Source organism: Trematomus bernacchii, unplaced genomic scaffold (genome assembly GCF_902827165.1).
Source record: "Trematomus bernacchii unplaced genomic scaffold, fTreBer1.1, whole genome shotgun sequence".
Taxonomy (NCBI): Eukaryota; Metazoa; Chordata; class Actinopteri; order Perciformes; family Nototheniidae; genus Trematomus; species Trematomus bernacchii.
The window spans coordinates 1761734-1786076 of record NW_022987714.1 but is presented as its reverse complement, the minus strand read 5'-3'; the positions used below and the strand labels follow the sequence as shown (position 1 = coordinate 1786076).

The 24343-nt window shown below is 40.1% G+C and overlaps 1 long non-coding RNA gene across 1 annotated transcript; it reads left to right on the top strand.

Annotated features, from left to right (window-relative positions):
• The first annotated feature begins 1580 nt into the window (after positions 1–1580).
• Positions 1581–14123, top strand: LOC117491976. The gene is made up of 3 exons (XR_004556807.1): positions 1581–1743; positions 12730–12818; positions 13668–14123. It is a non-coding gene; the product is annotated as an uncharacterized LOC117491976 (long non-coding RNA).
• The last annotated feature ends 10220 nt before the right edge of the window (positions 14124–24343 follow it).

Sequence of the window (24343 nt, the reverse complement as noted above, 5' to 3'; positions counted from 1 at the left end):
GCTAGAACAACTCAATTCCTCCTGATGTGACCCGAGGAGCAGATGACCACATATTATGAGAATGTTGATTCACCGTCTTCTCATTCCTGCCTCTTTTGTAATGGACATTATTCTCTATAGGCCAGTTAGGGTAATTCCTTTGTATTTGTTCCAAGTATCCACTAAAACCCAGTAATGTAATACCCAAAGTAATTAGATTTGTATCATGCCATCAGAAGGAACCAACATGCTCTTTGATGTTGAGATCAAGACAACTACAAGTTCTTCTTTATTATGTGCATTATGCTAACATGTTAATTATATTTCCACACACATTCTTTGATTAAGGCACAGCTGGAGGTGTATAAGAAACATGACTAATTACAGAGGAAATACTGATATTGAGCTAAAGTGGTGGGAGCTAGATTTCCCTTTGGCCCGTTCTTCTGCCTGTGTTTACTTGCACGATTTAAAAAAAAAAAAATTGTAAATCTGATTAACAGCCTGAGCACATACTCTGAATTAAAAATGGGGGATCCTCCAATATCGCTTTAAATAGGTTTGTAGGCCTGTATTTCCTAAGTAGTTAATATGGATTTATCATAGGGATTTGCTGTTTGTGGCAAGGATTGAGTTGATTCAACACAATAAATACAGTACAGGAATTAAATATGTCCTACTGCATATTTCCCAAACAGCACAGGGCCTTATTTCTGTTGTTCTTTCTGGGAGTGATGAATACGATTCGATAGCCATATTTGATGTACACCATCAGTGAATTTGAAGCACTACAATGAAGACTATCTTTCTGGTAAGGCAGGACATACTTATCAAATAGCCTAGTAGTGGTGGGTCCCCTAACTTTATGGATTAAGGAATGAAGAACATGCAACCATCACTCTTTTCTAACACCAAACTATTGTAGCTGATATCCCACTATAGCAGTCAACTAGGCCTATTTAAAACTTGAAATGTTATAAAAGGAGGTTTATACCTGTCAGTTACTGTAATTTATACATCCCCCTAATATTTGAAAAGACAAATAAACCTTTTCTTTTAAAATATCTCTAGATTACATATTTTAAAATAGTCATATAGTTTAATGAGGATGTTATGCAAATGCTATGAAGTTAAAGTGACAGGGACATACTTTTGGCTTCGTAAACTACAGACACCTACATTTAGGCTATTGTTTAGGTTGCACATAAACAGCATTACTCATTATAAATATATGAGACACACTTTTTTCTGATTAGAATTGTAAAAGGTGTCAGGTATGTTAAAATGGTCATTTGGATTTGTTGTCCTATCCAGATGCAGTTAAAGTGCACCAGACCTAATTTATTCCTACTAGTTTGCTTTGAGCAACTATTCTACTAGCTTAACACAAAGAGCCTAACAATAGTTAACTATAAATATTTCGGTCATAAAACTATCGCTGATGGCTGAGATTTGATCATGTATACAATAATGTTATTGACTTATATCATGGAAAAGAGACCCAAAGCTAACCGTTAGCTAGCACTGGATATCGTTATGAATCGAGGACGGAAGTGGTGAATTTGGCCTTATTCTGTGAAAACAATCATCATTAGCAACACACTTATTATATAGACGACCAGCAGGGAAGGTGTGGAGGGGTGATTGAGTATTTTTCAGGACGTTTTGATGCTGTTTCGGTTTGATTTTCTTGCCATGAAGAGTTATTCGGATGCATTGCAGCCGACATGAAGAGGAAACAGCCTCCTCTGAAGCCTTCAGTCGGTGAGTGTTTGATATCTGATATGACAGATCCAGACCAGATTCATTTTAAAACCAACCTTAAAGGGTTGAAAACATCCATACTCATGCCAAATCAACAATTAAATCAAGCTAACCCTGTTAGCTAACTCAGCTTGGTTAACCCTGAAGAACAAGGCTCTGAAGGAAAAGGGAGTTTATTTTTTAATAAGCAACATTGGCCCATTTCAGAATAATATAAATTGCATGTTTTGATTATAATTATTGATGCATTAGAGTGTTATCAAATATTGTTAAGGTGGAGCTAATTTTGTTACTTTGTATGCTGCAGGTATATTGTGAATTTACTCCAGGTGTAACTAAGTGTTGTTTAATTGTTGATTATATTTCACATCATTAAACACAATCTGCAAGTCACTAAAGGTATTACATAAATGTAGTGGAGTAGAAGTACACAATTTACCTCTGAATTGTAGTGGGGTAGAACAAAGTAGCAAAAATTGGAAATACTCAAGTAAAGTACAGGTCCCTCAACATTTTACTTAAGTACAGTACTTGAGTAGATGTACCTAGTTACTTTAAACCACTGTCTTTATCTGATACCTTGACTCATTGGAGAACATAACCATTATCACATGTTAAGGCTCACAGCATGAGGTTTTAATAGTGTCAGCCTTTCTTTATCAAATAGCTAAGTTAAATACATCAGGTCATCACAAAGTTTAAAAGTGATCTTGTGTTGCAGAATCATGAAGTTGAACTTTCTTTTTAACTTTACAGATTCTCACAAAAAACCCACCTGAATTGTTTTCAACTCATTTTCACTTCAATCCTATTAGGTTCATCATAATCTCATTATTATGATTTTGTTTGTTTTTCTAAAGCAAAAGTGAACTGTTAACTCCTGAAACGGGTCCTGATTTCGGAAAGGAGAAATAAAAACATGTATTAATTTATTTTCTTTAAACAAACAACACAAATAATGGGCCTGAATATCTGCTCTCTGATATGTGACAAAAACCCTAATTTATTTTCATTTAATCGTTTATTTGAAGAACATTTAAAACAAATAATGCTTTAAAAACGTAAACATGCCGGATTTTAGCTTTGAGCTAGTTTCCATCCGTAGTCCCTCACATACAACATTTAAGAAACTATAGTGTTGATTGTAAGGTCACATCCACCACACTGATAGAGCCTTGCATTGTTCTAACGGCACAGAAGAATAACCAGTGTGGGGGAAAGGTCATATATTTACCCATTATCTGAGCAATGTAACTGTCTCATTCTTAGCACCTCACTGTGTTTGGGAACACTGGACCTTTGGCTTTCCTCACAGCAAATGCTCTCATTTCAGTATTGCTTTAGTGCACTGTAGTCATCACTGGAGAGGTGCAGAGTGCAGCCTACACTCCAAAAGACCTATACTTTGATCATAAGATTGTCCACCCTTGTCTCTTGGCTTTTTGGAAAGCTCTTTCACATATAAGTAGTGAAGTGGCTGCATGATCTCTGTGTTGGAGAGCTCAGTGCTGTCCAAATACTCTGTAGCCCATACTTGAAGCTCAAGTGTTATTCTCAGCCACAAAACGATACACCTACTGGGCCTCAGGAACTAAACATTTTGTTAAACAAAGTTGAAATCTGCACTACCATTTTAGAAAATTCTCATGGTCGTCATATTTTTAAGGCTTCAACCATCAATCACATTTTCATTGTCAAAACATTGTTTAAAATTGGTCATAAAAAGGTCAAAAATGCCTGTTATAATTTGCCAAAGACCAAGGAAATGTATTTTAAATGTTGTATTTTAATCACCTAACAGTAAGGTATTGAGGTTACGATACGATAAGAAAAGCATTTGTTGGTCCGTCTTCTTGACGATGACTAAATTGGTGAACTGATTATCAAAAAGGTTGCTACTAAATTGCTTATCATTATATGAATCCATTTATCAACTAAAAGACTTATTTTAGCAGCTCTGAAATGTATGTTTTTCTTATTTATGTTGACAGTTTTGAGTTATAAGTAAAACCATAGGCAAGGATTTATGAACAAGACAGCCCCGCAGGGTATGTACGTTACAGAAATACATTAAAGTAAACCCAGGAAAATCCTGACACCAGACTAATGAGATTTATTTGATGAAATTGTTAGCGAAACTGGATTTCTTGCCTCTGCTTCCGGTCTCTGGTGATTTTTTTCTCTTCCTGGTAAACACTTTATTTCTATTCCTGTTGGGTTCATTGAAGCATCTGTCATTCCCAGTGCTCCCACTGCGCCTGACAAAAGCAGAGCCATGTTAGATTGAAAAGACAGAGGGGCAATCTTTCAAATGGATCTCTTTTTCGAAAATATATTATGACATAATCATGTTTTCTCCCTAAAAGCCCGGGGGAGGCCTGTCTGTCAGATTGCCGTCCTCTCTTGGCTGCCTGGCCTGAACAGAAACAGCAGTTGTGTGTTAATAGAACCCAGAGGCAGTCTGAAACCGTACCCATTCTGCTTCATGCTCTCAGCCAGGAGATTAAAGTCAGGGAAACATTACAGGAGGCTGGATAATTGCCCCTGTGTCTCCAGCAGACAAAAGGCAACGCTCCGGCAATTCCCTCGGTAAATTGTCAAGAGAGGCTCAAGGATCCTTCAAGGCTGCAGCAAATTGTACAGTGCTGTCTAACAAACTACCAATCTCTGGATATTATGAGGCTTCCATATATCCTTGGCCATAATGACAGCTTGCACTGCTATAATAGAGTGCAGGCACAAGATAGCTTTTGTGAAGACACTTTCAATAGAAAAATTACTACCTTAGTTCCCACTCTGCGCTTTTCATTTTTTCTTTTGTTCCCATTTGTATTTTTGATTTATTCTGCTATCATTTTTATTTTCCTTTTTTCATCCAGAGCTGAGTGTTGGCTGCTGCCACCAACAGATGATTGCAACCTTTACTCCTGAGGGCCACTTGATCCCCTGACAGGAAGAAAAAAAGCAGTTAATGAGTTGCCATCCATGCCTTGTGTTAAGGGCGTCTACAAATTAACAGAGGCCTTTGTCGGGGCTCTCTTTCGTCCCTCGTTCTTTCCTGCTCTCGTCACCACTTTCTCTCACATCTCCCCCCCCCTCTCCTCCCCCATCTCGCCCTCCCCTGCTCTTCAATGTTCTCCCTCTACCTGCCTGCTTCACGCTCCAGTAGCTCCGTGGCGGGAGCAGCGCTGTCTGGCGTTTGGCTCTGAGCGGCACTCATTGTCAATGCGGTTCATGTTTAGAATTAGCCATTTAATGAGAACAAAAGAAATTAATTGGTGGTTTAAGCCTAATGAGACGTCTGTGAAATTAACGGGCCTCGTCAATAGAAACAAATAAAATCCTCCAGCTTGTTGTTGTGGAGCATTATTCTGACAAAGCTTTTGACACAATGATGAATAGCAGGTCAGGAGAGACCATCTGTGCTTTTTTAAACCCCTGCAGGAGGGGGATGGAATGTGGGCTGGCTCGAAAAGAGGGTGATAAAAGAGAGGGGGGGGGGGGGGGAATGGGAGAAAAGAGAGGGAAAAAAAAAGCTGAGAAAAAAACAAATTCACCGGCTTTATTCATCGCCCTTTAGCATGATACCGCTGTCCAACCATGGTTACAAAGGAAATAAAAAACACCGGCATTAGCATGTGAAAGGCGCTGGGTCTCTGACTATGCGTCCAGAAAGCCAAAGAGCTCTGATTTCGAGGGATATTTAACCTCCATTCAGACGGCAACAAAGGCCTGGCTGTCGCGCTGAGAGCAGTGGTTCAGTCTGATTGGGGCTCAGGAGGGGGAGAGGAGGGAGAGGAGGGGGAGGGGGGGGGACAGGCAGGATCACAGACCTCATTTGTTCCCCCTCTTTACTTTAGCCTGTCTCTATTCCCAGTGAAGAGCAGCATTTCCTCTCTATAACCCCCCTCCCTCCTCCCCCTCCGCCTCCTCCCCCTCCCCCTCCTCTCAAAGTTGTAAATGTATGACCTGAGGAATAAATTGGATGGGAAGGAGGCAGCGCCATAGAGGAGTAATGCATCTCTATCATGTTTCCGTGACCTTTATTTACTGCGCATTGAGCAACATCTTTGTCCATTATATGTGTCTGCCTCGCTTCCTTTGCCTCTTCTAATGCCCCGGTATGGAAGTTGTGGACGTGATGGAGGTGGTTATCTGCCCGTCTTCGGCCCCGCCAAGCGACCCGCCCCCCCCCCCCCCCCCCACCCCCCCCCCCCCCCAGCAGGTCCGGCCCTGCCCTGCCTGTTTGTGTATCATGGAGAAACTGTTTGCTTCCCTGCGCTGATCAAATAAACAGGCCATGTCTTTGGGGGCGGGAGGTTGGAGGAGTGGTGTCTGTGTGTTGTTTAGCTCTCTGGGTGTAGATAAGGAATTGTTTGATGGGCTAGAGAGAAACGAGAGCGATTTAGGTCAGCTAATCTGATTTACACAGAGATGGTCTGGCCATTGCAGGGAGCAGTAATTACATAGAGGGATTAGAAGCCCCCCCAAAGCTCGCAACCTGCAGAGAGGAGAGAGGTGGAGGCTTTAAAGGCCGCAGAACTGCTGGAGTATGTTGCAGCAACAACAACAGCTTGAGCAGTTCTTGGTGCAGATTAAAAATGGCGGATATGGCGCTCAAACAAAAGGGGGCATTTGGCTAAAGTATAGCTTGTTTACATGCGTTTACATCTGCTTTGTTCCCACAATGATCAGAATTTGTTTTCTGTGGCCAAATATCACAGTTGTGCCTGCCAGGGCTGTACCAGCTGATGTCCTCCGTTTAGTCGTTCATCACATCGTTTTCTCTTTCCTCTCCAGGAACTTGTTTACAAGGTACACAGCATAATATCATGTGTTATGTCTCCCATACTCTGGATCAGCCTCTGTCACTGCAGCTGTGTTTGAGTGCGCTTTGCAGATTGATCACTTTCAGCCTTGACTTTCTGTTCACGATTAGACATTTCTCCATGTTTCTTCTAGGCACACTGAGCAAATATTCTTCATTTGTCTGCGTATTTAAAATGCACAGCTGAATAATTGCACTGCCAGAGCCATTACTTCATCCACAGGAATGACTTGCACGCTTGGCTGCTGTTTCTAGAGTGTGCTTGGCTAATCCACTCATTGCTTTGTGCATTCAGTGCTGTGAACCATAGGGCACCCGCTTGGATGCCCGTGCATAAATTACTGCCATGGAACATAAAGTGCTGGGAGGATTTTCCTTAACGATCGCCAGCGCTTTAAACGCTTCTGCTTCAACAGTCGATACTGCTCAGCCCATTCAATTATTCAGCGGCCCGTCCCTCATTAACAAAATCCTGACCTTGACATGTCTGCCCTATTTCTCTCCCCTGACAGACTCGGCTCTCCAAACGACTCTGTTTGCTCTGATATTGGCTTGGAAATCCATGCATATTGATAAGTTGTTTGCAGTGTAATTGAAAATGTCAGTTATGAGGCCCGTGCACACAAAGGTCGGCCCCAAGAACAAAAGCTGACATGCTGTTATATATGGAGCACATATAGTATAGGGATGAAAGAGAGGAGGGTGACGGTAGAATGAATTATGATTATTCTATTACTTCATCCACTATGTACCAAAAGGACTAGGTAAAACATAGAGAGATAAGGTGTTAAGATGTTTTAATCCTGAGGTAATTACATGACTCCATTTCCAAGCTTTATAGATTGGTTTTTGTTCACCTGATTGGAATTCTAATCTTCCTCCAAAGGTCAAATTGTTCATCATTCATATCTCATGTTCTGGGTAAACATCCACGGCTCAAACGTTCGATGACACTTATGAATATGCTCAGCAAATTGGTAACCCGCCATCTCTGGAGGAGTCACAGGTGTCCTGTGGGTGCTGCCTCACCTCCGGGAAGTGTTGTACCTTGTGCATCAGTGATGTGATGTGTCAATCAGAAGCCGCCGCACTCTGCCCCCCCCGAGGCACAACCCCCGCTCGCAATCTGACGCTCTTAATCTGCTCCACAGGAGAGGGATCTGAGGGTTAAAGTGCTCGCCACTATTTCTACATAAACAATGATTTGAACCTCAATCCCCAGGAACCTCAGCTGGCCGACGAGCCCCCACCCCCGCCATACCCCGTGTTGCCTGCAGGCAGAGTGGTGACTGCCTGCTGGTTCTTTAATCGATTGCTAATGGGTTCAATTCCGTCGTCGAGGAGCTGCTTGGAACCTGGCCCTGAGACTGAATGAAGTGGAAATACCATTTGCGGCTTTATGAGCCGTTATACTGCAGCGAGAGACCTCTATTCGCCATGCTTGGTCGCGCTGCCGAGAGTTTTGCACCACCGCCTGATGGTTTTTCTTATGCCGGCTCCGACTGCTTTCGTCTCAGTGCTCTCCATTTACACTGTGGCCTAAAGCATTTACATCCATTCAATCTACAACAAAATGGCTTTGCTTTGCTGCATTCTTCACAAGGGTTGATGTTTAGGGTAATTACCATAGTATATCTCCCTTGTACACATGAGGCCCAACAGATTCTCCCCATCTTTAAAGCTGTGATATTATTCATCGGTTTTTACCAGTGTACCTCGCAGGCTTCTGGGATCACTGTGTCTTATTACCCACAGCAGAGAGCATGCAGTTCAGACAGTATGAAATATGTGAATAGTGGATTAGTTATGAAAGTGCAGATGTCGGTTTTATATTGCAGTAGCATGTTTCCAGCTTCTGTGGATGTTGCAGAGAGAGAGAGAGGTTGTGCCTCGTACTCCGCTCCCTGGTTTACAGATCTGCCCAGATTTCTGCAGTGCTCTTATGAGCTTGCTCTGGCTGAAATGCAAAGCTAAGCAGCCAACACTGCTCCACATTTCACATCCAGTCCCAGCAGACATGTGCTCTTTGAAGCATTTCTGGGCCAGGGATACAAGTCTTGTTTGTTCAGTACTTCTGGAAAGAGAGGGAGAAAAATGTAAGCTATTTTTTTCTTTCACTATTGCAGAGAGTAACATTCTTTGACGTCTCAACAGAAAGCCTTGTATTACAGCGCTTGCTGCCAGATGCCTTGATAGAATCACCCATGTCAAACAGGAAGAGAAATAAATGCTTCATTGAACTAGAGCTTAGCTCAGTGATGGTGGGAGGGAGGAATGGTGAGAAAGAGAAAGGGAGGGGCGACAGGCTGCTACAGTGCGTGGGTGCCAGTACACTAGCGGAGGGTTATTCTCAACCCTCAGTATAAGCACTTTCTTAGATGTGGTGTGAATAATTTGTGCTCCTGGCCTAGATAGTCTCATCAATGAACATCTAATCTTTAAGAAAATGGGTACGAATAAAGCTGTAATCAAGGAAAAAGACGTTCTTGGTAGGCGCCCCGGTGCCAGCAGTTGCAGCCGGGGTACAAGGCACATGTTTGTGTTTGTTCTCTCAGGCTCATCTTCCAGCGCCAAGTAGAGTATGACAGGATTTACATGCAGGTTTCTAATCTCTGTAAGCGAACCTGTTTCGGGATGTAATTCACATGGTATGTCTTTTGATTCGGATTAGTCTGGGCAATCCTCTTACCCGTGGCTCAGTATAACTTATCACTGACAAGGCCGTCTCGTGGAGCAGTGCAAATCCTCATATCCACCCCTCCCAGACTTCCAACTCTTAATTCTAATCTGTCCAAATCTGATCTGAGACTTTAACTTCCAAATACCTCTTGAAAGCCAGAGCTCAAACTGAAGTTCATGCAAGGGCTTTGGATTACATAAATTGAGGTTAGGGATTTCCAATATGGCCTTATGTTTGAGAATAGAGCAGGATTTGGATGTAGGTTGTCGAGGCAAATCTCATGCATTTTATCATCTTTTCCCTTCAATGTTGAATCTTAAATAAAGGGATCCTTATTCACGTTCTACCCAATATCTTTTGGTAATTGATATTGTACGTTTTTGTATGAATTAACACAAAATACACAACTAATTCTACACCCTAAAATATTCTTTTTTTGCTAATGCATTCATTTAATGTTTGGAAATAACACATTGTGCGACAGAAAAAGTTTTCCTAACATCGCATACTTTAGTTGATGGTGTGCTTTGACGTGCAAATACCATCAAATATTTATATGTGTGAGTCACATTCCTGATCCTTTAAGGTTCTTTATAATTCAATAAACAGGATTTAAAGTAGAGCAGGCATGCTCCACTTTTTCTGCCTCAGCCGGAAGGCCACAAACGGGTTCTTATTAAACGTTGTAAGATTATGCCTTAATCTCACCGAACACATGTTGGGTGGAATAAAAGCAATTTTATTTCTGAAACAGTGCTCCACACAGCTCTCCCTCTCTATAAGCTTATCCCAGCTTCTGCTACAGAATGAAAAGTGTTGTTGGCGTGCCAAAGCTGCTGTGTGTTTTTAAGGAGGCTGGAAGATCAAGGTCCTAATTGAGAGTTATACCATTAATGTACCTCTGCCAGTTTCTGACTGTACCTACTGCCCCGAGAGACAAACTTGGTTCCCAGTCGGAGAGGATTTGGGTGCCATGTTCTCTGCTCTTGGTGAGACAGTGGTGTGAAGATGAGGATAAGCCAAAGCTCTAAATCCCAGACTCAGCTGTCTTATCTGGAGCTGCTGGGCCGTGTGGCATGCTTTAATGGAGGCGGCTCACTGTCTGAGCTTTAGCTACAATCGCATTAAGATTCCCCTTCACCTCAACTAGGCTTGTTTGTTGTCAGTTTTTGATTGAATCTTGTGAATTAAGGTTTCATCTCGGTTAAAGTCACCCCACACTTTAATTCTCCTGACTACTGTGTCCCCAGGAAGGAACAGTTTAATTTAATCTCTTATCATGTGAGAGAATACTAATAATACGCCGTGTAAAACGGATTTGCCTTTTTGCCTTCCTTGTTAGCCGCACAGGAGAAAACCTTAAGTACAAAAAATGATCACTTATTTTATGCACATGAAATGAATTCCACTTTTGCTTCAAACAAAACACCACTTCTTTTAGCATCTAATGACAGACACAATGCTAGTTAACAAAGCCCTTTGAAAACACCACTCTGCAGGCTTTTTAAAACAAGACATTGTCTTCCTCCCTCACATTTTTTCTCGCCACCTGTAAATGAGACATTTTATTAGGAGGAAAAATAAGCCTTACACAGATAGCAATAACTCATATAATGTGACATACATGTTCTATTTGAAGTTATTGATAATGTTATCTTAATGGAAACTTAAACTTGAAGTTATAAAGGTTAAGATACAGGAATACATATGAGAAACACACGTGAAATGTACACAGAGAAGATGGTTTTTATAAGAAGCGCCCTTTATCATCAGAAGTGGTTCTTCTTTACAGACTAGGAAACATTCAACAAATATTCCACAAGTGTGTGTGTGTGTGTGTGTGTGTGTGTGTAATGAGTAACCGTCTGTTTATCAGTCGACTTTCATGGTCATATGTTACTGTTGTAACCGGTCCTTACCTAGAGGAAAAGGTTTGGCATGAACATTCAGTGAAATATCCTCTACGGTAAAAACATTTAAAAGGATTTGACAATCAAAAGAATAAGGGCTATAGAGCGGAAATGACATGTTTAATATGCTTACTCAATCAGCTAATTAATTGATAAACCAAGGTTGACGAAAACCTTGATAATCTATTAATAGTTCATTTCACATGACCAACATTTTGAAATGCAAACTGGTTCAAATCCCCTGGGATAAGTAAAATATGTTGATATGTTGATTGGTTACAGCCTCTCAAATGGCCAGATCTGTTACGGTACGTCCACACGGCAGCGTCGCGTTGAAGCTTGCCGGTGGGCGTGTCTGGCGTGGACCAACAACCAATCGCATTAATCTCCCGCCCCGGACACACAAGCACACGGTTTGATTGGCTAGTGCTTGTACTGGCATATGATTTGATTGGCTGGGGCTTCCGTCGACGCTTGAAAAGTTGAACTTTTCTCAACTTTCGAAGCAAGCAACGGAGGCAAAGCGACGCGACGGAACCACAATGCAGTTCGGCAAAGCGTGACGTCACCTCATTCAAAGTGAATGGGAAGCGTCTCCGTTGAAGCACGCGACGCTGCCGTGTGGACGTACGGTTACAATGCAAGTGGAATATCTTTGCTTTTGTACTGTATGTAAGAGAAAACAAGACATACAATATATGACATTAGACTAGGAAATTGTGATGGACATTTTTCACTAGCTTCAGGATATGGAGGCTGTGTTGGGGGTCAGCTGTCTGGCCCTCTCAGCCGCGGGGTCACGCAGAGGCAGGTTGGGTTGACCTCGTTTCAAAGTGATAGCCTGGCCTGGCAGAACCTCTGGCATTGTTGTGCTTTTGCTATTATCCTCCCTCTGTTTACATCCCTCCCCCCCCCCCACAAACACACACATGTGCACGCAGCAAACCCATACCCCCAGTGAGTCCCAGTCTGTTTAATCAGGTGCCTGTGCGCGCTCGCTGTAGCGATGAACTCCTGTGCAGACTTTAACACTCCGCTGCCTCTCAGGCAAATGCCAAAACAAATCTTGTCATAATTAGCAGTAATCCTGCTCATTACCGTCTGCTTAATTATCCTATTAATAGCACTTCCTGGGAGAGCTTGTTTGCTACGCAGGCAAATGTTTGTTCCTAAATTAGCAGACAAGAAGACAGCTCCATTGTTCAAACAGCGGCTTTGACAAAGCAGAACAGGCAGGATTAACAGCAGACAGAACGGGCCACAAGCTCATCTCCGCTTGGCGCTGACAGGCAGGGAGGAGGCAGCCTGGGCCAACAACAGCACTCTTATCCTGCAAGCTGCTGTATAATCTACATAGTCAAGTACACACAATCAGCACAAGCAACTTGTCATATCAGAGCTGCAGTGTACTATGAAATAAGCATGAGTGACAAGAATAGAACAAGCCACAGGTGCACTTGGATTAATGGTAGTTGTGCAGGTAATATATACAGTGTTTTTTTAAATGTGTGTTTAATGCTTTTTATTGCTGTGAATGGAGATAAAGCCGCTGTGTTTTTCGTTAATAGGATCCAGGCAGATTCCTGAGACCTGAGAGCCAAGAGCATTACCGGAGCACCCTGCAGACAGCCGCCCGACTAACCTCATTACACTGCAGGTAACAAGACACTAATGTGGACTTACAAGGCTGTGTGACTTTCAAAGGGAGAGTTGTGCCCACTCCCCATCTTGTAAGGCGACAGGCTCATCATTGTAAAAACGGGGGTATTAGTGAATTAGATCCGTCTTATCCATCCTGCCTCCCAAGTTCCCAAACAAGGCTCCAGAGGAAAGCTTTTAAAGTAAATAAGGCAAGTGCTCAGAGGGAGGTGAAGAGCAGCCACACAGAGCTATGCACACTAACCTAAGCAGACCCAACACCTCACGCTCCAGCAGGCCAATACATTATAAATGACCCTCTCTCTTTCCCCCATGCACCAACCCCCCCCCACCCCCATACTGTACATACACAGCGCGCCTTAGCTGGAAGGAGCAGCGCCCGCTCTGTGGAGCCTGCAGCACTGTCAGCCCATTGATGTACAACACTCTGCCCTTTGTTCCTTGTACACAAACATACTTTCCACATTAATATTTCACAGGAAATGTACTCCGTGCTTGTGATTTAAAGCCTTTTCTTGTTAACAATGCTGTTTTCTCTATTCTGTTGCGCTGAATTATGAAGGCAACTTGTCAGAAAGAAGACATGCCCATTAGATTATAATACTACCAGAGATAAATGATTACTGGCAAGGCACATGTGACTTACTCCACTGTGCAGCGCTGCGTTCTAGTTCAAACATTTTCCCTGAGGTTGCACTTGCAGCTATTAGTTAAGAGCATGGAGATGTGTTTAATGTGGTGTGTGTGTACAGTGTGTGTGTGCGAGTGAGCATTTGTAATGTGTGTACACATTATGCACATATGCATATAATACATTGCTTTATTGCCCATGCATCTTTTTTCTCAGATCTGTTTGTCGGAGTGTGAGAAAATGTACAGCCATGTGATGTCGCTTGTTTGTTCTTGTTGTCAGAGAAAAGGCAAGGATCAATGGATTTTTCTTGCTAGAGTGAAACATGACAGACATAACGAAAGCCTTTCATGAGAAATGAATGAATAATTCATGGAGCGCTCTCTTGCTGTGCTTTGTTGTGTCTCATACAGATGGGATTACAGAAGGCTAGATCTTGGAAACATATGAAAGATTAATTTGTGATCTGGGACACTGCTTGCTTACAAAAGGACTAAATAATGATTTTACTGAGAGTGGCAGGGATCTGGGGAGGGGTGTGATGTGCACATGGGGCTGGACACAAAAGCCTGCAGAGAACACAGCATGCAGAGTAATGTGACCTGACATATTCAAAAACTTTGTGTGAAAATTGAACTTCATCTTTTAAACCTTCCTGTCATAACTGATGGATTTATGATTTGATGCAACTCAATAAAAAACTGAAAGACAAGTAAGTGTTGGACGGTGCTGTTAATCCGTTTTTTAACTCATGCCTTCAGAGCAGAGTCTATTTGTTTCACCTGACAGGCTGTCAGACACGGCTACAACAAATATTTTCTGAGCTGCAGGGATTTGCTGTCTTGCTCAAGGACACTTCTTCTGCCGGTTGAGGGACTGACTTCAAATTTGCAGCCTGCTGCCCGAGATTTAATAACTCCTAGTAGAATTATTAGTAGAACTAGTCTAGGTGTTTCTGTCTTCATATTTGCTGTGTGTAGAATTTAAGGGGTTGCCTGAAAAGAAGTCATATTTTTTTTCAAAAGAGCCCTCCAATAATTCACCATGGGGCGCGAGAAGCTGCTGTCTGCTGTCTCCCAGATGGCACCGACTCCAGGGTGGCACTGCTTGTTGTTTTTGATGAGCTGTGCATATACAAAAGCAAAACATCTGGAGCCGCCATGTGGCCTCTCCATTTGGCCAACCCCATACCTCCCCGAGCCAGATGCACCCAAACAACTGTGAGCTAAACAGCATGAATGATTCATAGAAGAGTGAGAGGCACGGCTCACACCAGAGACCTGCCAGCTACTTTGATTGGAAATCCGAAAACGCTATGAATATGCACGAGACATTAAGCCTGCTAGGGGAGGATGATTTGTCAAATGATCTGTATTTGACCAATATGGGGAAAGCTCCTGTGGTTATTCTGATAAAAAAATAATAAGAAATGTAATGTCCAATTGCCGGAATCATTAAATTATTAAGACGTGCTATGCAAATGTGACTGTAGGATTGCTTCCAGTGTCAAAGATTAGCAAACAGTGTTGAAAGAGCGGGATTCACACCTGCCTCATGACTCCATCAAACTTAATTAGATTCTAAATTGGAAAGACCTGCATCTGATATCAGACCATTTATGCATGAATCTATCTGTGGAAATGGAAAAGGTTTGAATAAACAGACGGTTGTTGTGAAAATACATGCAGTCGTAAGATTAGAAAGTGGAATTGAAACATGCTGCCGGTTATCTTTTATATATCGTCTGAAAACCAGGATTGTTTTTTTATCATATGAAATTAAAAGTGACATGTTTTTTTTTAAATTATCAAGAATTGTAACACCTGTTTCATTGATTTCATCTTTGTTTTTTAGGGATTCAGGTATAAATTGTCTTTGTAAGGGTTTGTTATTGTTGTAACATTTTGAATTAAGTTTTGTTTCCTTTCAGTACAACTTCAAATGTCCCGTGAGATCAGACCAAAACATCTAACTTGATGTGTTACTGCGTGAAAAGGCAGAATGCTCACTTGGGGGACACCTATAAGTGTGTGACATAGGTTCAAGGTTCAAGGTTCTTTATTGTCAATCTGACATAGCTACAGAGTAATTATGTAGTTGAAAATCTTATGTCACAGGCTTCTCCAACAATGCAACATAATAACATAATAACAATAAGAGCAAGAGCAATACAAAAAGAATAATAGTTATAAAATAAAGTGATGATGTGGAATAGTGCAGTACGAGTCTATATACAAGTTATTGGAATGATATATATATATATATTAGGTATTATATACATAATACTGAGTAGCAGATGAATGTTTGAAGTTGTTTCAACAGTTCAATTTTTTAACAGTCTCACATAAACATGTAGAGAGACTAAGAAACCGTCACATTTGCTTTAAAATGTCAAAGTGCAGCAAGATCTAGTATAACACATAATTAAATAGTGAGAGCCACACATTATACTGGAGCTATTCACTGTCCTTGCATATGATGTGCCACGGATGTCTTATGTCTTGCTACCGAGTCATTACTTGTAAATATTGTGCACTTCTGTTCTTCTTTTCTGGAAGCAAATGAATCTGTTCATTATTCTGTTTTCAACAATCCTACCTTCTGAGGGTAAGATTTACACATCTGAAAGGTTGTTTGATATTCCATAATTTGCCCATATAAAAAGGAACCACATTGGACGCTGCACTAGGTCGGAAACCAGAGGAGATTGTGAAGTCCACCGCAGACGGACCACTTTTGGACAAAATGTCCTCTCCATTAAAGGCAGCTCATTCTGGAATAGCCTCCCAACTGAGATACGGGATTGTCCCACTCTCAATAGTTTTAAAGGTCAACTCAAAGAATGGTTGAGAAACAAACAGACGTGCAATCACCGCTAAATGCACTTTAACACAGGGGCATCTTCTTTTGCACTTTATGTCGCTCTTTTATGTTCTCTCGCACTTTATATGTCGTTGCTGCTATATTGTACTGCCATGTGGTAAATGCTTGTGTGCTGCTCATGCTCTTTCTGCATATCATGTATTTATTTTGGCCATGTATATAACAGTCATGTTCATAAATGTTGTATGTGACGGGACTACGGATGGAAATGAGCTCAAAGCTAAAATCCGGCTAATTTACATTTGAAAGCATTATTTTGTTTAAAGTGTTCATCAATGTGCACTGTCCCGGTTCAAATAAACTATTAAATAAATAAATAAATATGAAATGTTTTTTGAATATATAGGGCTATTCTTTTTATACTTTATTTTCAGGGGAACTTAATGGCATCAATTATGGATTTGTAGGCTATATTAATTTTGAGTTACTGTCGAACCAGACCTCTGCTTGCATCTCTTTTCTTTCCTTGTTTTTTCTACCTTTTTTAATATGATATTTATTTGTACTTCTTGCGATATGTTTGCAGATAGGGAGACAAATATTAGCTAGAATCCTGCTGCTCAGCATAATCAGTGTGGGACTAAATTGATAAAAGGTTATGAATATATGAATATTCATAATTCCAAATGAAATATCCAGTTATTTTCTGAGTTAAGAATAGTATAGTGTAATTTAGAGATATGGGTCATATTCCTGAGTTAAAATTATTCGCGCATTGATTAAAAAATGTGTCGGTCATACACACCGTTTCCCTGCTGTCTCTCTCCTTGCCGCTGAGCTGCAGCACTCACTCGCTCAAACGGGGTAGACCAATAAATTAGCAAAAGAAAATGACAGAAATTAGCCCAATTATTATCCTATAAACGATATCCGATATATCAATTTGATCGCCCAACCCTATTAGAGACATGATGATGCGCCTGGGCGATGAGGTGGTCACGTCTATAAACAGACGCATCAAAATGCAGAGTGGCTGCAGCAGGTCTGTGGAGGAATGTGTCATCAGAGCTCTGACAGTGTGTCACACTCAGCCCTGATGCCATTCACTGTCTAATGAGATGAGCTCTTACTGCTAATGAACCCATCCATAACTCCCAGAGCTGCATTCATCACCGCACAAAGCTGAGTGAAAACAGTCAGGCGGATAAGAAAAACAAAATGTTCAGACCTACTTAACGTCTCAGAAGAGATACAGGGCACATTTCAAATTAGTTACATTAAAGGTGGGGTAGGTAATTTTTAGAGAAACCAGCTCGAGTGCGCTAGAATTTGAAAATACACAACCGGAAAAAATCTGCCACTTCCTTATAGAGCCCCTCCTCCAACACATACGAACGTGCACATGACCAATGAGGGCACGAGATAAGTTTGTGCACAGATGGAAGGCTGACGGGCAGGTAGGCCATCCAGTTATTTTAGCCGGGTCGGCTAAAATGATTGGTCGTGCTTTTTACAGTACTACGGCTTCCACAGATGACATTTTTTAATGGATTTTTAGTCAAAGCACTTAAGATATTCATTGCTATCGGGATGTTAAGAGCATTCCATGGAATATAACAAAAAGTGTATCTCGAGCCGGTTTCTCAAACTTACCTACCCCACCTTTAAGATGAGGTGCTAGAAACAAATATGTTTATATTGATTTGTAAAAGATAAGTCATTGCTTTTTTTTTTTTAAGTAACGCATCGTCCACACGGCAGCGTGCGTTGAAGCTTGCTGGTGGGCGTGTCTGAAACTCGTCTGAAACTCGACCAACAACCACATGAATCTCCCGCCCCGGACACACAGGCACGCGGTTTGATTGGCTAGAGCTTGTACTGGCATATGATTTTATTGGCTGACGCTTCCGTCGAAGCTTGAAAAGTTGAACTTTTCTCAGCTTTTGAAACGAGCAACGGAGGCAAAGCGAAGCGACTGAACCACAATGCAGTTCTTCAAAGCGTGACGTCACCCCATTCAAAGTGAATGGGAAGAAGTGTTGATGCTTCAACGCACGCCACCATATGGACGGGCCGTAAATTCATACTTGGCAGAAAAAATTGTTAAGGCTGTGGAGGAAGTTGTAAAAAAATGTCAACTAAGGCATTTTTTAAATACTCAGTAGATTGTATTACGCTATGTTACAGCTAAGAAACATCATATATAATACAACATTTTGCATAAGAGATGACTGTTAATGTATACATGTGGTGTGCTGAGATGTCAGCTGTTTTGGGTGTGCAACAACATTTAAAACATAGTGGAATGATCTATAATACGGATATTTCACTTGTGCTTTAAAGTGAAATAACCACAGTGAAGGAAAGTAACAATGGCCACAGATTAAATATTTCACTTTCAGAGAGTCATTTTATTCTCAAAGCTACTTTTGGTCATTTACATTTTTGAGGACTGACTTTCTGCATGTGTCTCACTGGATGAGAAGCAATGACCGCTCAGACCTTGTGCTGACTCAGCCTCATCTGTCTGATGGCTTTGACTTTCACTCATAATCCAGTTAGTAAAAAACTGACACCTCTGTTGGAAGACTTTGATATGCCCTCCTGTGTTTTGTCTCTCTGACTCTATACAGTTTACTGAGCCAATTACCACAGTATTGCCACAAAAGACAAAACCTGCCTTTTCCTGATCCTGAGCATCTGATGTTCTAACAACAATACAAGCAATACTATTTACATGAATGGCTTGTTAGCTTTAGAATAGCTAATTATTATGCAGGGAACACTCATGTTGATTACAAGTACATGCAAATATTTGCTGTTAAAAACTCTTTTAATAACCTTACTAAAAGTCACCTATTATGCAAAATCCTCTTTTTCATGTATTTTATACATAAACACAGCTTTGGGAAAAATGAAGAGAGCATCTCAATCTCTACATGTATGGCAGCCAAATTCCAGTGTCTGTTGAATTCCAACACAGAGAAAGGTTGTCAGTAGTTTATAGAAACTTGACATGACTTTATGCAGTCATGGGCAGAGTGAGTGACACTGAATGCGGAAGTGAGTGCACACATGGAATCGAGTGCTGCTACAAAACCTGAGAGAACCTGAGAGATAACATAAATAAACATAACTAAAGAGCAAAAATGCCACCCAGGAAAAATCCAAACTCTGACGAGGTGGAGGAGATCAAGAATTCTCTCGACTTCTTGTCAGCCGAAATTAAAACAGTCGCGGCCCAGCAAAATAAAATCATGGAGCTGATGGGAGAAATACAATCTCTGAAAATGCAGAACATTGAAAAGGACAAAAAGATCACTTTTCTGGAGAATCGAGTGGACGACCTCGAACAATACACCAGGATGAACGATTTGATTATCAACGGTCTGAAGACCAGACCCCGGAGCTATGCCAGGGCGGCAGCGGCCTCAGAGGACTCCGCCGCCGGGAGAGGTGGAGCCGACGCTCCGGAGGTGGACCGTGAGTCGCTGGAGCAACAGGTGCTTTGCTTTTTGGACAGCAAGGGCATATCTGTTGACAGCGGAGATATTGAGGCCTGTCATGCCCTGCGGAGCAAGAACTCAACAGCCACCCCAGTAATAATAATCCGGTTCATCAACAGGAAAAAGAAATATGCACTCCTCAGACAAGGAAGGAAACTGAAGGGGACCAATGTTTACATCAACGAACACCTTACGAAGAAGAACGCGGACATCGCAAGGAGAGCACGTATACTGAAGAAACAAAACAAGATTCAAGCAACATGGTCGACAAATTGTAAAATTTTCATCAAACTAAACGGATCAACAGCAGAGATGGCGAAAGTGCTCATTATCAGGGACATCACCGAGTTGGATCAGTTTGATGAATGAAACATCAAAATCAACATAAGGTAACTCAATCGCTACACACTGAAATGAACACACTAAGAACACCCATGATGAGCTTGGACAAAATTGCTGAATATAAAAAACTGGACCTGAAATGTTTCAAATACACGGAACATAAATCGCAAGACATTGAAAAGGATATTGACCCTGAAAATAATTTCTACAAGAACATCCATAACCAATGTGAATACTATACAGAAGATCAACTCAAAAGAAATGGATTGATGGATGGATCAATATCAATATTACATTTCAATAGCAGAAGCCTAATTTCAAATGTATCAAAGATCAAACACTGTTTAAGGCAACTGGAGAAACAAGTTACAGCCCTAGCAATATCAGAGACCTGGCTTAGTGATGAGCAAGCTGACATGGTTGAAATCGAGGGATACAACATGTTTTTTACTAATAGGACTCATTCTAAAGCTGGGGGGACTGCACTTTATATTAACAAAAGTTATAAAAGTAGATCTGTCAGTAATATGTCTTTTGCTTTAGACAACATCATGGAATGCATAACAGTAGAAATTGAAATCAAAAAATCTAAAAACCTTCTGATAAGCTGCGTGTATAGAAAACCAGGATCATGTGTTGACACATTTGAGAAAAAGCTAGCTGAACTTTATAACTACACAAGCAGCAAGAAAATGCTTTTTGTATGTGGAGATTTTAATATTGATTTGCTGAACCCACAAGAACACAATGCAACTACAGAATTTATTAATTCTATGTATAGCAACAGTTTATATCCTACAATCACACGACCGACCAGAATAACATCACACAGTGCTACACTCATTGACAACATATTCACAAATGTTATGGATAGGAAAGTAATAAGTGGAATATTAATAAATGACACAAGTGATCACTTGCCAGTCTTTGCAACAATACAGAACTGTACTAGGATCAAAAAAGACACCAGAACAGTCGTAATTACAAGACACAAAACACCAGAGTCTGTTAATTCTTTTAAAGAAGAACTACGTAAACAAGACTGGAACAAAGTGTATGTACCAGATGTAAATGAAGCTTATGAATCATTTCTAGATATTCTATCAGGGCTGTATGAAAAACATTGTCCTCGTGTAAAGAAAATTGTGAAACAAAAATATGCTGAAAAACCATGGATCACTAAGGGAATAGAAAATGCTTGTAAAAAGAAAAATGAATTATATAAAGACTTGTTAAAGAATAGAACAGTAGAGGCTGAACAAAAATACAAGACATACAAAAACAAATTAACAAAGATAATACGATGTAGCAAAATGGATCATTACAACAAATTATTGGAAGATAACAAAAATAATATTAAAAACACATGGAATGTATTAAATACCATTATTAAAAAAGGAAATGGAAAAGCACAGCACCCAAACAGTTTTCTGTCAAAAGACAATACAGTCATTTATGACATGACCTCAGTTGCTGAACAGTTTAATGAGTATTTTGTTAATGTTGGTCCTTGTCTAGCTGGGGAAATTCCAAATACTGGTAGTAGTGAAGGTGTAGAAAGTAAAGATACAAATGTGAAGGAAACTATATTCTTAAGAGGGACTGATGAAAATGAAATTATTGACACAGTTAAAAAACTAAAGAGTAAAAGGTCTACAGACTGTCATGATACTGACATGTATACAGTTAAAAACATTATTGAATGTATAGCCAAACCATTAACTCACATCTGTAATCAGTCAATACAAACCGGTGTATTTCCAAATAAAATGAAAACTGCTAAAGTCATACCGATACATAAATCTGGAGATAAACATGTACTGTCAAATTATAGACCAATTTCATTGCTCCCACAGTTTTCTAAAATACTGGAAAAAATCTACTATGTAAGACTAAATGACTTCTTCACCAAACATAACATACTCTATGAACAACAATATGGTTTCAGAGCAAACAGAACCACATCATTTGCAGTTATAGAATTTATGGAACACATTACTAAGGCAATAGAAAAGAAAGAATATGCAATAGGGATATTTCTGGACCTTAAAAAAGCATTTGACACGGTTGACCATGAACTATTATTAAAAAAACTACAGAGATATGGAATTAGAGGTGTTGCACTATCATGGCTATCCAGCTACCTACATAACAGGAATCAGTACGTTGAAATACAAAGTCATACATCACAACTACTACAGGTTACATGCGGGGTGCCTCAAGGCTCAGTCTTGGGGCCATTATTATTTATTCTGTATATTAACAACATATGTGAAGTATCAAAACTGTTAAAACCATTCTTTTTGCAGATGACACAAGTCTACTCTGCTGTGGGGACAATCTAGAACAGCTATTTGTCACAATGGAAAAGGAACTGAGCAGGATGAAGATCTGGTTTGACCAAAATAAATTAACATTGAACGCAAGCAAAACCAAACTCATAATATTTGGGAATCGGTCGACCAATACAGAGAAGAAACTCACTATAAATGGCGTCCAACTAGAAAGAGTAATGGAAATAAAATTCCTTGGAATAATCATAGACAATAAATTAAGTTGGAAACCACATATAAGCTATATCAAAGCCAAAATATCCAAATCAATAGCAATTCTAAATAAAGCCAAATACCTAGTTAATCAAGCTTCCTTGTTTATGCTGTACTGCTCCTTCATACTTCCATACATGATGTATTGTGTGGAGGTTTGGGGGAACACATACAAAACAAATACACATCCTATCTTCATCCTGCAAAAAAGAGCAATACGAGTTATACACAAAACTTCGTACAGAGAACCAACAAATAAATTATTTATCAAACTAAAAACACTAAAACTACAAGACCTGGTTGACTATAAAACCATTCAAATTATGTACAAGGCCGCAAATCATCATTTGCCTCATGGTGTCCAGGGACTTTTTACACGGAGAGAAGGCATGCACATGTTGAGAGGAAACTGCATTTTCAAAAAACCACCCGTACGTACAAATGCCAAACTTCATTGCATCTCATCAAAAGGTGTTAGTCTGTGGAATAAATGTAGTGATGCACTGAAAAATTGTACAACTTTATATAAAATTAAAGTATTATTCAAGAGCCAAACCATTACTGGTTATGAACAGTACCTGTAAAAATTCCTTTTGTTATTTCCTGTAATTGTAAAAGTAATTACTTCCTGATTGTTTTTGTAAAAAAGTATCAAGACAAACATGTCGCTGATGACGATGACCAAATTACTTCATTTATACTGTAAGGAAAATGTACGCTAGTAGGGGTAGGACCAGAACAGTTTTTTAAGCTTCTTCTTGCCCCTGTTGAACACGACAGAGACTAATTTAAGATTTATTGTTGTTGTTTCTTTTTATTTCTTTTTTTGCATTATCATTATTATTTATTTTATTGTACTTTGGTATAATTATTATTATGAGTGAGAAGGAAGAAAAGGAAGAAGCAATATATATTATTATTAGTATTGATGTATGTTTTGTTTCTGACATGTTCAATAAATTGACATAAAAAAAAAAAAGTCACCTATTATGCAAAATCCTCTTTTTCATGTATTTTATACATAAACACAGCTTTGGGAAAAATGAAGAGAGAATCTCAATCTCTACATGTATGGCAGCCAAATTCCAGTGTCTGTTGAATTCCAACACAGAGAAAGGTTGTCAGTAGTTTATAGAATACAATATTTTATTTTTTCATTTGATTCAAACGCATACCTATAAAATAAAACCAGAGAAACCGATAATGCTGCAGTGGTCTTTACATTTTTTCCAGAGCTGTATGTGTCCCCAGTGTCTTAAGAGATTCAGAAAGTTTCAGGAAAAAAAGCATGTCTCTCTTTTACTCCTGATCCACCTACTCAAGAACCTGTCTGAAAATTAGCTGATTAGATTTAGCCACTTTGTGATGTCACAACAGTTTTTTGAGTTGGGCAACAATAAGCCAATAACCAACGAAGGTAACATCCTCCCACCTTATCACCTGAATCTCCTCCTAGAGCACCATTGTGTCTTTTTAAACCAATCATCTCTCAGAGAGGCGTGTTCAGCAGCAGCTCATTAGCATTTAAAGCTACACACACAGAATCAGCACTTTTAAAACAGCGCTGAAACAGAGGGGTTTATGGGATGCTACAATACATTATCTGTTTAGTATTTCGAGCCAAACACTTGATTTGATGAGACATGATTTGTGTATATCTGAGACCTATGACATA